The sequence below is a fragment of the Notolabrus celidotus genome, chromosome 13 (assembly GCF_009762535.1).
Source record: "Notolabrus celidotus isolate fNotCel1 chromosome 13, fNotCel1.pri, whole genome shotgun sequence".
In the NCBI taxonomy this organism is placed as follows: domain Eukaryota; kingdom Metazoa; phylum Chordata; class Actinopteri; order Labriformes; family Labridae; genus Notolabrus; species Notolabrus celidotus.
The window spans coordinates 18,437,801-18,451,690 of record NC_048284.1 but is presented as its reverse complement, the minus strand read 5'-3'; the positions used below and the strand labels follow the sequence as shown (position 1 = coordinate 18,451,690).

The window sequence follows — 13,890 nt, the reverse complement described above, 5'->3', positions numbered from 1 at the left end:
ACATGTTTCTTAATATGTAACAGCCTTATCCTTGGAAAAAAGAAGATTTGGCCTTATTCATACAAGGATTGTGCAACTTTTGTGCCCACTAAGTTATTTAATTCACAAAGCACATACAAAGGGTTAAATGCTCCACATATTGCATTACTGAGAAAATGGCATGCCAGTGTTGTTTGCATACATTTAAATGATCCATTATGTATTCATTTGGGAAATAATAAATCCCTTTCTATGCCTCTTTGCTAATAACACCTAATGCACAAACATCAGCAGTAGTTAGTGACATTTTCACCATCTGCTGAGAGTTGGGTAATTGCGAGTATTTACAAACATCATCATGCTTAAACTCTGCAGTGATAATGATAATAGTAGCTCTGGATAACTTAGAAATTATATATTTGTACCTGAAATATGTTTATATTTTTTATATTAATATTTCTATAATAATAAGGGGTCATTCTAGTCTGGGGCTTTCTGTGGCTCAACCTTGGCTCATACAGACTTCGTCATTGGGTCTGTCTTGCATCAAATCCACAAAAAAAAAATGAAGACTGAGAAGGACTTTCTCTATCCATTGAGCTCATTATTCATATGGATATTACCCAGTGATGTAATGGTGAAAGCGCACAGTGCAGCTCTGCGCGAAAGAGCGTTGAGGTGCTCAAAGATAATTTCAGTCACAATTAAACAAAAAACTGGAGAAAACTGCATAGCAATGTAGAATTATTTGGTGTGATTGTGAATTAGATCTTGTGAGGGAATAGATAGCGGCAGCAAATTATGCACAGTTGAGCAAACACATTCCCACACAATAGTTTAGCACAGAAGTTTCTCCACTTTTTCATCCAGTGCATTGAATCACATTTTCCTCTGTGAACTCCAGCTCATAAAGGTGTCCATGTGTTTCAGTGGTAAACAGCATGTCATCAGTGCTGTTAGAATCACGTCTTGTTAAGTTTGGTTGCATTTTTGTCACTTTGAAGCCTGCAGACCTGAAACAGCTGATCAGTGCACTGCAGTCTGCAAACAGTGCAAAAACAAATAGGCTTTTTGGTAGCAAAGTGAAGTGCTGAAAAAAATCATAATAAGATCATAAATTTAAACTAAGATGAGTGTGTGGGTCCGAATCTACCAAAATTGGCTAAATTGTGGCCAGGACTGACCCCATCTATTGAAAACTGTAGCCTAGCTTGCGTGCTGTATCCTCCTGCAGTTTCTCTTTAATGGGGCCGAGCTGAGCGGCATCTGTTGTGGCTATTTCAATTACCAGGGAAATATAACTCAACTCCACTTCAAAAACAGTGAAATATCCCTTTAAGGCCAGATGTGCTGAGAGAGCGGGGGTATTGACCCGATTCGAGGCTTGCTGTAAGTGATCATTTGTATAATAATACATAATGATCCTTAATTATGTTGTGTCAATACAATTATTTTCCTGCTCCTGACTGAGTCGGACTCCTGACCTGTAATCGTAAATATCAAAAAAGTTTGAGATGTACGATTAGAGGTTGGACCGCCTCCAACAGAAAACCTGCAATAACCAATGAGAGGAGCAGACTGGGAAACAAAAAACATGGCAGAAAACATGCTCAACTAGCAGAATGTTGAAAAAGTAAGAGCAGCTTGTGGAATTATTCACCCATTCTTTTTCTCGTTTCTTGTTTGTAGCAGCGAAACAGAACACACAACAGTACTGAAAGCTGATGACTTTGTTTGTTTATCTTCTAAAGGCATGTCTGATCATGTAACTTTCTGTGAGACTTCCTGTGTGTGGAATCACCACTGTGAAATCATTTCCACAAACTTTAAGAGTGCGATGTAGCAGTCTTATTGAATCGTCTAGTGTGTGTGTAGAGATGATTGTAGTGTTAAAATTTTTTAGCTGGAACTGTCCTAATGTGTTTGGTCTTCCCGTGGTTTTAAAATCAGTAATGGTCTGAATGTCATCTAGTGTGGGGGCAGCCTAACTCTTGGTATTTAAAACACACTAGCAGAGCAGTGAAGCATTTATTTGAATAAATCTTGTAGTACATTTTGTTGCATTCATTTGAATCTCAAATCAACACACTGGTAAGAATCACTTAACATTCATTGGGACTTAATAACTGTTATGAGATGTGAAATAATTAAGTTTAAAACATGCAATTATAAAAACATTGTTGTGATGTTGCATCTTTGAGAAAGACAATCCCTTGCCACAGTCCTTCCTCTTTTCTTCTGCAGACATTTTCCAGCACCTCTACTGCCTGTAACTAGCAGTTTTTTTTTTCCAAAGCCCCTTTTCCTTCAGACTTTGCTGAAAATAAGAGAAGCTGGCGCACCCACAAATCTCACTACATGATTCCAACCCAAGGTCTGTTGTTTACAGCCAAGAAATCAATACAACCCTAAGATGCAAACTTTGTTGCCTCGTGATTTTTCCTGTCCTCCACGGCGCCGTTTTCATGCACAAGTAAAATGTACCAGACCACCTCTATATCAATCATAGACCTGAACCTTAAATTCAAAGTTTGATTTTTACATTTTTTACCCTTCTAAAAGCTGTAAGCCACAGATAAGTGGGTATGTTATGGATAAATCCAGAACTTTTTTTTTGTCTGGAGATGCTGTTACAACTTTTTCATTCTCTCACATTATCCTATTCTCTGCACAAAATGTATCCATACCTTCCATGCCAACTCCACCTGCTGTCTCTCAATCTTCCTCTCAGTTTTGGGCGTGAGTCAATGAGGAAAGAGTGGTAGAGAAGGGGGGGGGGTTGCCTCGCTTTGTTGTAGCTGCTGCTGAGCTGTCAGTGGCTCGCCTGGGGAGGTCGACGTATAAAGACAACGAGACAGGAGTGTGTCACGCAGGATTGAGCTGTCACACATATTGAGAAGAGACTTCCGTCATCAGGCTCTGAGTTCTGTGAAAGAGATACAAACAGCCAGTCATAATTGCATTGTGGTGTGAATGCTCTGAATAAAAAGCATTGCATTTTATGCATAAGGGATTATTGTGTTCAAGATTTTTTGTTGTATAGCCATGAAAGAGCGAGACATTTTTCCATTGGGGGTTTTACAGCCAGGCTGGCTGTATGTTTATTTAATGTTGTGTGATATTGGAATTACGCTCTCTTTGCTTAATATGCACGTGCTCTGCAAAGGCTGTGTAAATTGCACGCCTGTGTGGAAGGCTGTGGGTTGCTTGGTTATGTTTGTGCAATAAACAGGAAAAATATGGTTATTCATATTCCTGAATTGTGTTTCTGTTTGTATTTAAAAGTCTCAGTGAGTTTTATTGTAATGAATGCACAAAGGTTTGGATATTAAAACAATTCTTGAGTCAGAGAAAAATGAATCTTTCAAACACAACTTTTTTCAACTTTCATGAAACTTTTTTAACCCTAAGGACTGAACAACAAGGGACTTACTTGTAATTTTGAAAATTCTGTTTTCCCTTCTTCACTCCAACCAGAAGTTTTTTTTCCAAGTAGTGCCTGTTCCAAGAGGAAATAGTTCTTTTCTTTGATAGTCAAAGTTTTTATGGTAGCATGAAATTTAGAAAATCTCAGGTGCATGGGGGCTTAAAAAGTCCCTTCAAACTAGTCTTGCACTCATGCATTTTTTGTAGAAAATTGCTTAGAGCCAGAATTGAATTCTCTTACGGGGACTCTCTGTCCTTGCCTGTTGCCTGCGGTCATAACGAGCGCGTACGTGTGTGTATGTGCACATTGTGTGTTTGCTGTGTGTTTGGCTAACATGGATTGTCTGCTGTGACACTGATAAATGACGTTGCACTTTGAGTAGCGGCTCAGAGACATTCAATCCCTCCTGGCTGTCTTTGCTCATTGCTCTCTCCTATTATTTATCTGTAAAGAAAAGAGGTGGCGGGCTGGCCTCTGTCTGTCAGAAAACAATCCATCTGCACAGAGGCCCAATCCTGTCACCTGCCTGCAGTCTCCATTCCCTCTCTTTATTTCCTCAAATGATGATTCTCCACTGTCATATATAACCACTCCTAATAACTTAACATACGTAGGAATTTTTGATAGATGTCTCTTCAGTGTTGTCATGTTTTTAATGAAATTATGATTATATTGCTGAAATGTCAGACTTAAATTTAGATATTCTAGAGCTTTTGAGTTAATGTTTTGAGACATCATCTATGGATGTGTTGTGGAAACATCTTCTTTCCTGGTGTTAGTCCCTGCGCTCCCAGTTGAGGATGGTTCAGCTTTTAGAACATTACAAGGCTTGTCAAAGTCACTTCTTGATCACCAACTAATCATGAGGGGTGGGGCTTCTGATATTCACTCTTTCAACAACAATGGATGTGGTCCATATGGAGGAGAAGCTAACCACACTTTTTTCAAGTTACAATTTCCAGGCTCAGAGCTGCTGCTAATGCTAGTACATGATTTCTATTAATTGTTTCTACATTTATTTGAACATGCCATTAAAGGGGAAATAAACAAAAAAAAGTCCTTACAGCTGAAGGAAGAGGACATGCCACGGCACAACTATCAGAACCTAGCAGCAGGAAGTGCTGGTAAGAAGCCCTCTGAAATAGAGGTCGTGGGCACTGCCAGTGCAAAAATCTGTGTTTATAGACACAGGCCCTACGAAATGAAGGCCAGCTTGCTAGGTCAACTCTTTGTGCTAAATCTGGCTTGCTGGAGCAGTCTATGTGCTTTGATGTCATGGAGGACTATAGGTTTAGCTAGTGATTTAGTCTTTTGGCTTTTGTTTAATTTGGTTTGGTGAACCAATACATACATTCCCTCTTTGTCTCACTGTGATAGGTCTGTTCAGTTCACACCTTTTATTTCTGTATTGTTAACTGGATTTATATCAAATTGACCTCTATTAAAGGCCTAGTTCTTAGAAATGTGGGTTTAAAATTTGGTTTTATTGATTTGGGTACAATAAAAAGCTAGCTAGCCAACTAGCTAGCAAATCTTTAAACAGTTGCGTGTGCCTTACTATGTTTTTTAAACTATAAACTGCAGTTAGCAAGCTAGACTTACTAGCTAGCTATCATTCCACATTTTTCAAAGCTTTTTGATAGCTAGAAACCTATGTTAGTTACCGAGCAAATATAACATTTGTGATAGCTCATTGTACCGTGGTAGCTAGAAAGCACTAACTTATGTAAAACTTCCAGAAATTACCCATAGTATTATTTCAAGTTCATCAGGTTGAGCCAAGCGGCAACCTGCAGTCTAAAAATATGTGTCCAATGCAGAAGTGCTAAAAGCTGCAGTTCATCGAGGATCCGCTTGAGGCTGGCTCCGGAAGTACCGGAAATCACATACACACCAATTGAAAAAAGCTGATCTTTACAGCAGAAATAAACATGTTTACAGCCTGGTACAAAAGACTAGTGTAGTCTGGATAGCTCATTTCTCGATCGGCACACACTGTAGGGGGGTGAATTTTTTTGTAACGCGGCAATTTCAAAGATATTTAGATTACAAGTCTTCCAATGAGAGGCACAGCTGACTTGATTGACAGGCGGGAACACTGTAACTGTTTGCTAGGAGGCTCAAAGCCCGCCTCTTTACGTCACAATCGCTCCACAGCAGCAATATGACTCCCACCGCCAATTAGCCTCAAAACAGCGCTTCAGAAACCAATGGGTGACGTCACGGATACTACGTCCATATTCTATACAGTCTATGGGTTGAGATCGTGTGAGAATGCAGCAGGAAATCTTCAGGCAAATTCACCTTGAGTGAGCGGGCGGGGGCGCAGATGCTGTCAGGCTGACAATAACCCCAACCCATGGGGTCAAGCTAGTAATAGTATTCCTTCCATGGGACTAATTTAGCTCTAACTTAGTTATAGTTGAGTTTAGGTCCTCTGAAAGAAGCAAATTGTTGTGGCAGAACATTTTAGCATGAGATCATATCAAAGATGGTACATAACTTTTATAAGTTTCCACCCACTCTGATGCTAGATCAATGAAATGACCCAAAGTGACATTGACAGTGACTCTCCGAGTCTCTGACTAACACAAACACTGGGATGCAAAATTTTAAGTTCTCCCTTTTTCATAAATGGTAGAAAAATACTCCTATCTTTCGATGGTCAAATTTGGTTGGCTGGAACTGCTTAACATTAACATTTAACATAGATGCACAATGCAGTGCAGTAATGCGATCATTAAATTTCACTTTCTCCTACTGTGTAAACATTCCAAGATACATATCTGGCAGAATAAGAACACAAGTCAAAACAAACACTAAGGTTAATTAAAATTTGTGTACAACTTTAATTACTGCCATTCTGTTTATTTACTAGTCTGCCTAATGCAGTGTTGTGACAGTATGCAGTCCAACTAATTCCATAGTCCTTGGGTAAATTAAATTAAACTGGTGAGAAAGGAATGCTAATCTGGGAACGTGAATAGCACTGTTGTGTTTAACTTCAAAGACATTATTGTGTTACATTCCCACCAGTATTTTAATTAACTGGGTCAAGGACCACATCTCCACTCCATTGTGCCACTTTGAAAGAAGCTGTTATGCATAAACAATCAGTTCTGCCCGCTAGTCCTCCGTGTTATCTGATCACAGTAACCTTGTTCTGAAAATTGTGGGCTTTTTTTGTAGTTTTCAATCATTTTGTGTGGCCAGCTGGGGGCAGTGAACAAGGAGACAAATGATGTGGCATCCATCTATACATGAGGGGGAAATGCTTCAGTCATTATTCAGGACAACTCTGTGGGGCCTTTTAGGTGCATAAGTGGATCCTTTTTAAAAAGCCAGATGTTGCTTTGCCGACTGTCGATTCTGTAACCAGAGGGTCAGAGGAAGCGGTGTGCACAGAAGGAGAGAGATCAGCAAGAAAAAAAAACAAGCAACTGTTTGTAAAGGTATCAGATGAAGAGACATGTATACAAGCAGTACACAGGCAGGCAGCTGCATCTAATCCCCAAAGAGAGAGTGAAAGAGCAGGGGGAAAAAGGGAGCACGACAAGAAGGGAAAATGGAGTTGAGGGGGGTTAAAAGAGAGCGACTGCCTACTTCACTGGCAACACTTCTTCTCTGATCTGCCATCCTCTGGCTCATGTTCTGGGCAGCCATTCACAGGGTCCAATCTGCCAAACCTGCTTTTTGTTCTGCATCTGCCCCTTTCACAGTCAGTAATGCCTGCAGCTGATCGGTTTATACATATGTAAATCGACATTTACATACTGTCTCAGAGGCCATTTCATTGTCAACCCTTAAATAAGACATCAAAAATGGTAAATATGAGGAAGAATAAAATATATAAAATATATTGTATTGGAGAACATTAAGATTCATGCTGTCAATGCTCAGAGCTACATTAGCCTGCACTCAAAACTCAAAACTTTCAGTATTTAGCCACTTCAAAAAAAAAAAGAATTGCAATGAGTTTAACTGAATATACTGATTTTTAGGTAACATTGTGTTTTTATTTGAACATCCTGAGTCATAGAAACACTACCTGTGAATAATATTCTATGTTTACTGATGTTTGTATTTTTTGGAAAGTCACCAGTGTTGTGGGTAATGCATTACTACGATTTTTGCAGCTCCAATTCTATTTGCAATAACTAGTACTGTATCTGGTTACTATTCCAATTTAATAACGCAGTTAGAATTGCAGACATTTATAATGACTTGTTACTTGTTACTTTAGCTGATAACTACATATGTCAGTATGATCTGGATTGGGAAAAATTCTGTTCATACTTAGATTTTAGGTAAGAATCTGAATCAAATCACAAAAGTACATGAACTAATGCAGAAGCAGCGACTTCCCAGATATTAATAATTAGAAACATTTTCCCACCATTCTTCCTCATTTAAGTAAATCCCTTGGGTCTTTCTTCCTACTCTCCAGCTGTCCGTGCCAGTGGGTAAAACATTGATAATTGCATTTTTTTTCCACTTTTACTTTCTCTTTACAAATTAAACACTCACACATTATTGATGTGTCATTGCCTCCAGGGTTTGGAAGCCCATTGTCAAGGCTTAAGAATATTTGGGTATAAATGAGAAATTAACTTTTTTTTACATAACACTTTCTGCTGATATGACTTTGTATAACATTATTACTGTATAATGCGTGGGCTGGTTGGTTATCGATATGAGCTGCGAGCAGGTACATTGGCCGGGTTAATGAGGGTCAGAAGCACTGCTGGCTGTCAGAAGCAGAAAGCAGTGAGGATCCAGTACATATTAACACAGTTAATTTGGCTTTAATGCTACATAGCCGTGGGCTGCCCTCGTCTTGTTAAAGACATGAACCTTATCAATGGCCCTGTCTGTTACACCGTCTCATGAGGACTGGACCAGCATCATTATTAACACAACACTGTACTTCACTCTTAGTTGTTTATCCTGCACTGGGAATGTAAGGAATAGTGAAACATATTACAGTACGTATTGAACTGAAACATTGAAATAAATACATTGTCTTAAAATATTTGCAGGAAAGGGTATATTATACTAGAAGCAATTGTCACTCTTGGGTCAGTTTACATTTAGATGTAAAACAAAGACTAATGTTGGAAAGTAAATCAATTTTTCTTCTGATTGGGGAATGCTATGTTTATAGTATTGGTAGAATTTCATTATTGAAATGGCAGCCGTTTTATGCCGACATTGTACTCATGATCAAAGCTTGAATACTATAATGGTGTTGTAATACTGGAGTCAAGTATTGAAATCATATCGCTTCACAATTAATCAACTACAGAAAAGATAACGGATACTGGAAATTTGGAGGGACATGAAACCATTTACATACATAAATAATACAACAGTTGTAATGTCAGCTAACATTGTTGTTAACATCAATGATAGAAAGCTAACATTACTGTTAGCTGGTTTACTTTGACATCAGAGAAACTGCAGTTTTTCCTGGGCATTTACGATGCGTTTGATTCCTGTGTACAATCCGCTCTCCCCCTGAGCCGTGGCCGGTTTGATTTTCAGTTTTGAGTTTAGTTAATTGACAAGGTCTAACTGCCACTGCAATGAGATTCTAACGAAATCCCACCGGTGTGTCTGGAGCAGTGGTCGACAGTAACAGAGTACATTTACTTGAGTACAGTACTGAAGTACACTTTTCGTGCATCTCCACAGTTGAATGTGGAGCAAACACAGAGCAGATTTCACTCAGATCAGGCAGTTCATTTAGAGGTGGTAATGATGGCTATAATTCTCCACATGAGCACCCATGTACATATCTTCAGACCGTGTTAGAGGTTTTTGAAATGAAGAATGATACGCAGCACCACTCTGCCCAAACGTACAAATATTCACTGTCCAACCTGAGAAAGCGTGTTGAGCTACGTAATATTTGTTTCATTGCAGATGGACATTTCAAACTAAGTTGTCTGTTCTTGGAGTAACTTAGTTTCTGTTTTTATTCCATGGTATAGTTTTTAGAGATTTCAAGTAATGGTTTCTAAATAAACATGATGTAACAGAATGTACTCCTATGTAGTCTTAACTGCATTTATGTATTGTGAAAATACAACTTTTTCAGATTTTTATGAAGTACTTTGAATACTTAAGTATTTTTAAAATCAAGTAATTCAGTACTTTAACTGAAGTAATAATTTGACAGAGAAACTTTCACTTGAATCGGAGTAATATTTAACCTGGAGTATCAATACTTTGATACTTTGAAGTAATGAAGCTGTGTACTTTGTCCACCACTGGTGTGGAGATTAATTTATGAATGAAGTCACAGTGCTCTGTGTCGTGTGCTAATGTGCGCCGCGCTTGATGAAGGGACGCGATTCTGCTGCACTGGGATCACTGCCTGGGATCACGGCTGATAGCGTCTTTTAATCCTGGCAGACGTTTCTGCCAGCCCTCGCTCTGAACGGAATACATTTTATGAAACGTACATATACAAAATCTAACATAGACATTAAAACAGTCTATATCAATACATAAGCCTGAGTCCTCCTCTCTATCATCCGAGTCCTTCTGCAATCAATGCTCGAGTCCTAGTCCAAGTCCGAGTCATCAGTGCTCGCGTCAACAAGGAACAATTAAGAGACAAGCCCAACAGGGGAAATGTGACTTCAGATGAACTGGTTGCATGTAGTTGTTTAACACCATCATAGAGGACGCCGGTTGACTTGTAACCTTGATCTTAATGCATTGTGTTGTATGAGTGTTGCAGCGTAGTGTTTGTTAAGCACTACACCATCATACTGCTAGCCTGATAAAAGTGAATCAAATATACATCAGTTATATTGGTGTTGGCTGTGTCAAGCCCAATGACTTGCTATCAGCTCTAACCAGTGGGCGATGGTTAAAGCCACACTTGATGGTGGATTGTTTTGATGTTAGCACAGTGTCATGACTTCATATGTGCACATTCGGGAATTTCCCTGTTCCGAAAAGACATGATACCAGAATATTAAATCATCATACATATTCAGGGGCTCTTTTGCCTTCTAGTATGAATTCATGAATCTTAATAAAAAATAATGTCATGTGAAATTTATGTGTGTGGCAGTCAAGTGTTTGCTGAAAGCTACACAAGCACTGTGGGTCTGGTGCAGAATGAAATTAACTGTAAGGCCTCACCATCTGAAGTTATTGGGTTTTTCTATCTTGTGTGGGGACAGGATTTGATGGTCAAACCTTCAACCGTGTGATTAACAGATGACACTCTACTGAGCCACAGCTGCCCTCCAACCAGAAATCCTAATGACTTATTTGCTTTTTTAAAAATTTGAAGCTTCACATTTAGGGCAGTTCTAAACTCAACCAACAGTTTAAGACCAGAGGGCCACCACTGAGCTCTTGGTGAGAAACTTTCCAAATTGTGCTGCCTCCATTCATTAACAGTAATCACATGTCATTCAGGCTGCATCAAACTCAGATTTGCAGTTGTACAACTGAGCAGGCAGCTTTTCCTCTAGGCTATTGGCTGTTGTTTTGGAAACTACTGCCTCAAATTCAACGATGTTGGTGCCTGTGGCAGAAAGAGTGATGCTGGTACACTTTGAATCCACTTTTAGACAGAAACTGAGGGGGAAACAAGTTAATTTGAACACAATTCCTGGGGCTGACGACCTGGGGCAAGTCCTTTCTCTTTAGATTAACTTGATGAGTTAATTGTCTGGATGCCAGCTTAAAAAAAACAGTCACAATTTTAGTACAAACTGCAGAATTGATGGTTAATTTGGCCTTTCAGTCAGATTTATCAAATATGAGAAGCCACATTTGTTAAACATTGTTACCTCAATCTTTTTGCGTCTCTTAGCTGCACAAAATACACAGACACATCCTTCCTATTCAAAGGTTAGCTACCACCACTAAAACAGCAATTTCAAATTTACATGAAGTTATTTCCTGTTATTTATTTTACAGCTACAGATGACCTCAAGTTTGGGAAACATCCATACACTACTTTTATTTTTAAGGGTGTTTTAACCTCTTATCTTTCTCCCTAAGACCTCACAGGAGCTCAGTGCTCTCCAGGTCCAAAAGTATGATTGTTCACACAGCCAAGAACCAATAAAGATATAATAAGATAACTCACTATAGCCGCTTTTCACCCACTATATCTCAGAGGTAGCACACTCATTCTTACCTATCATCCTCTATCATATGTCTACAATGTACACACCTTATCTAATCTCGACACACAGACACTGACCCCCTTCTGAAATGGAGCAGCTGGTACTCTGTCAGAACTCAGATTCTGCTGTAAACCTTTTTTTTTTATTTCAGTGAAGTTTTGTCTTCAATAAATCAAATATCAACTGCTGTCAATAGAACAAGTTATGTTTGCTTACTTTATTTTCTGAGTAATGACCCCCTGTGTGACTTTATAGTTGTGCACTGGTGTTCCATGTAGCTCTGCATTCAGCATCAACAAAGGGAATAACTTATTTTACACTGTAATGCATCATATATCATGGCTGGTTGGCTAATGCTGTATCTTTAAACTACATTAGCATGACCCTGATGAAGATCTGTGCTGATGGTAACTAGCGATGTGCGCGTGTCGTTTACTAAGCCACTAAACCATGTCACCCTTGCCAGTCGGTGTCCGAATTACTGGTCAGTAAAACTAATCATTACAGGAATCCTTTTATCCTCAGTCTGTGACACCTATAGAGTGAAAACCCCTTTAATTATCTTGTACTGGTGTCTGTGAAAATCCTCATTTAGCACTAGTCAGCCTTTCCCTGAAACCCTTTGTTTTGGCTGCTTTTCCAGTGATACAAAGTTAGACTGCCTGTGGGTGTTACTTTTCACACAGCTTTGCAGTCATGAAACAACATTATATAATGGTCAGTGCCTGAAGTTTGAAAGTTTTACAGCAGGTTTGTAAGTCAGAAAGTGTTTGAAATATTCAATGCATAATGGATGAAGACTTAACTGAGTCAAATGATACTAAGAGATGGATTTGAAAGACGCTTGCACGGCAGCACAGTGGTAAACTTCACACAATGTTGGACCACTTACAATATGAGAGTCGAAGAATGTTGCCAGTTCACAATGCTTTTGTAATATTTTATATTCCATAAGCTGTATGTTTACATTTGCCAGCTGCCTACCCAAGTCATTATTAATGTTAGCATGTTACAGCAATTAGGCAATCATTTCTAATGATGGCTCCATTCAAAATTACATTCAGTTCATCTTTCCTGGGTAATAACAGTGCTTCATATAAGTCTGTGAAAGATAAGGTAGAGGGTAATAAAGAAAATAACTTTTTCGAATCCGCCTATTGTACTTGCAGTATGTACTGATGGGGCCAAAATTCAGTATGTAATATGCAGTATGTGAACAAGAGCAAAACCTGCACTATGCCAAAATGTCATACTGATTCAGGAACATTTCTCAGTATGCAGCGGACCAGTCTCCCTCACATGCTGCTTCATGCTGTGCACAATGCACAGCGCTAACGTTCTCCTTCTTTTTTTCTGTATTCCTTATTACGTGGGCAGCTGTGGCTCAGTGGGTAGAGTCGGTCATTTATCAATTGGAAGGTTGGGGGTTTGATCCCAGCTCTGGCAGTCACATGCCTAAGTGTCTTTGAGCAAGACATTGAACCCTGAATTGCTCCCTCTGTTGTTCAGAGGTGTGTGAATGTGAACCAATGAGATTAGCTAACACTGATGGTCCCTTACTACATAGCAGCCTCTACCATCAATGAGTGAATGGGTATGAATGGGTGAATGTGACGAGTAGTGTTAAAGTGCTTTGAGTGGTCAGAAAGATTAGAAAAGTGCTATAGAAGTACAAGTCCATTTACCATTTACCATTTATTTTTGAATGCTGAAGTAAAGCTATTCCGTACTTCCGCATTTTGTGCCGGACTTCTGGTTCATAATATTCGTCATTGTGTAGCTTGACAAATATCTTCAAAAAAGTCTTGGGAACATTAGAAAAGTTCAATCAAAAGTCGTAATTGTAACTTGTTGTCACATCTGCGCAGTATATGAGCCCAGGAGTATGACATGAAGAAGTGTCCTGAAATGACTTCCAAGGATAATTCAATTACTTTGTGCTGTCAGGTGGAGTTCATGCGTAACTTTAAAAGCACAGAGGCGTGCTAAATAACTCTGTCTTGATCGGTCAGCTCAACATGTGATTCTGATCTTCCCTACTTTGACTCTGATTGCCTTCTGTCAGAGAGAAATAATGAGTGAGAGACGATTAGAAACAACACAATAGTCAGTTATGGTTTTGACATTTAAGGTGGCCTAATTGATACACGACTTGAACTCCTGAAGAGTAACGTGACAAAAAATAGTCCACCTTAAAATTTCCTCTCCCATTCAAATAGTGACCTCAGGCCATACAATAGCGACACAATGAATTTGCTTTAGTGTAACTACTGTAGTAAAAACAGAAAGGCTGTAAAACATCCCTTATTTTAGCTATCCTTGTTA

The 13,890-nt window shown here is 39.0% G+C and overlaps 2 long non-coding RNA genes across 5 annotated transcripts in view; one reads left to right on the top strand and one right to left on the bottom strand.

Annotated features, from left to right (window-relative positions):
* LOC117823684 overlaps positions 1–13,890 on the top strand; it is a 170,877-nt gene that overhangs the window by 142,217 nt on the left and 14,770 nt on the right. The gene's annotated exons all lie outside the window — the stretch shown is intronic.
* Positions 1–13,890, bottom strand: part of LOC117823682 — a 29,072-nt gene that overhangs the window by 9,703 nt on the left and 5,479 nt on the right. For 3 of the 4 annotated variants that reach the window (XR_004633465.1, XR_004633462.1, XR_004633463.1), the window contains exon 2: positions 2,667–2,905. This is a non-coding gene — a long non-coding RNA (uncharacterized LOC117823682). Of the gene's footprint in view, positions 1–2,666; positions 2,906–3,412; positions 3,479–13,890 lie in introns of all 4 variants that reach the window. The other variant, XR_004633464.1, reaches the window with a different exon arrangement.